We start from the raw sequence: 2261 nt of genomic DNA on the forward strand, positions 1-2261 counted from the left end.
ACCTACCAGTAAGGAAATATCGTTGATAATTAATTATAAAGTTAATACTTTTGTCTCAATAACTATATAACTATAATTATACTATTATCATATAGTTTATGCATTTGCACGTCGCGGTCGTGGCTATACACATGTCATCTCTTTTGAGAAAAATAGAAAGCACTGAAAATTCAAGATCACCATTCCTGATAATTCCACTGGAGGAGTGGATGATAGTGCAACAACGCTTTCCTCCTATATTGGCACAGTAGTTCGAGCTTATGCTCCATTTTATTTGCGCTCATGGCTAAATGTTCCGAATGAGATTCTTTGGTGAGTTTATTTTGAGAGTATATTTTTTTCACCTAAATTAGTATATCATATTTTTGACGTAATTCATTTATTAGGATGAATTTGCCCTCGACTTTGGCTGTAGCGAGGATTTAAGAATTGTGAATGAGTTGATGGCTACACTATTCTGACGTCACAAGGGACAATGTCATGACCGTTTCAAGAAGTTTGAAACGTTGGAAGAGGTTGCTTTGTAACACCCCGCTCATTCTTTCTGACGTAAGCAAATTCTGAGGACGAAAATTATGTAATAGTCTGCCCTTTCTCTCTAGTGACTGCAAGCCACATTATGCATGCCAAACCTCAATGGTGTGTTTCTAAAGATATTATGTAATTTTTAAAGTACACCCAATGTTTTAAATGGATTGAAAATATTTATATGGGGTATTTCATGTGTTATTGAACTAAGTTTGATTTTAAATAAGACAATTATAATATTTTTGAAGAGCTCCAAAAAATATTATAATTGTAAGAAATCATTTTAATATCATTTATTAAAATGATTTCAGCTATTTAAAATATTATGAGATTTAAATTTTGTTGAAACCTCTAATTAATTAAATGGTTTTATTCTTCTAAAGATATTAAATAAGATTTTATCATTTTAGTAGTGATGAAGGAATATTATTTTATAAACTAAAATTTAGTTTAAATAATATTCTACCTTAATTCATCTCAGTGCTTTTAATTAAGTTAATGTTTATGCATTTTAAATCAGTATTTTAATTCCCCACCGTTAGATTGTCTTGTAGATCCCAAGATGGAGGGCTTAGATTAAATACCCAACATTTCTCTCTTTCTCCCTCACTTTTCCCTTCACTCTCTCTCTCCTCCTCTCCCCCAGCATACGTTGCATGTCTCATCTCCCTCATCCCAGCCCTACACCGTCGTGCGTTGCTTGGCCTCACCGCCACCACCATTGGCATCCTCTCACGCCGGCTAGCTCCCACCACCGAACCCAGCCTTCATCTCGTAGCCACCTTCTCTGTCACATGCACGTAGCCACCTTCTCTGTCGCACGCACGCAGCCCCTCCCGCAAGGGTTCACCGTGCATAGCTCCTAGTGCTGCCGTACGCGGCTACCCAGGCCACCGCACCTCCACCACCTCACACAGGCGACCACCTCTCACAAACCCAGCCACCATGAACCTCCTTCTCCCTCTCCGTCGCACACACGCACAACCCATAAATGGGTTTCACATGGATTTCACCACCACCGACGGCCCTAGCGCCACCGTGCGTCAGTCCTAGCTCCACCAGCAACCTCCTGAGCTCCTCCATGGCTAGCCACGACCAGCCAAGCTCCCCCTCTATTTTCCATGCCTTGAGACCCACGGCCTAAACTCCTCCACGAGCTGTCGTGTCTCCGACGTGTGCCACCTCGGCACCACCATGAGACCACCACTCCAGAACCATGACCTGACCCTCTTACGCTTAGACCTGCACCTCTAGCCACCTCCAATGGCCAAAACAGCCACTATTTGTGGCTAACAGCCACTGTGCACAGCCTTAGCAGCCACGTACGACCCTTCTGACTCCATCAACCATGATGGTCAGCAAACAATGCACGGGTTATCCCGTCGATGGTTATAATCCTAACTCTCGCTTCAATTGCTTCGCTTCATAAAAATTATGGGGTACTGCCTTATCCTAAAAGATAGCCTCTTTAAATAATTCTAGCAACATATCGTTGGCCTTGACAGAAATACGACAAATAGACTTAATATGGAGCAACCTTACCATGAAAGACAACTTTCTATGACGGGTGCATCCCTCATACAACTCTTGTTGTGCATCCTCCCACAGTCTTCCAAAGATTTCATTTCCCTCAAATGATTGTATAGATGTTTCTTCTCCATCCCTTGATCCAAATATTCATGCACCCAGATCGCCTAACATCTCAGTCATATTCTCAACATTATCATTATTGT

This window comes from Juglans microcarpa x Juglans regia, chromosome 1D (genome assembly GCF_004785595.1).
Source record: "Juglans microcarpa x Juglans regia isolate MS1-56 chromosome 1D, Jm3101_v1.0, whole genome shotgun sequence".
Lineage (NCBI taxonomy): Eukaryota > Viridiplantae > Streptophyta > Magnoliopsida > Fagales > Juglandaceae > Juglans > Juglans microcarpa x Juglans regia.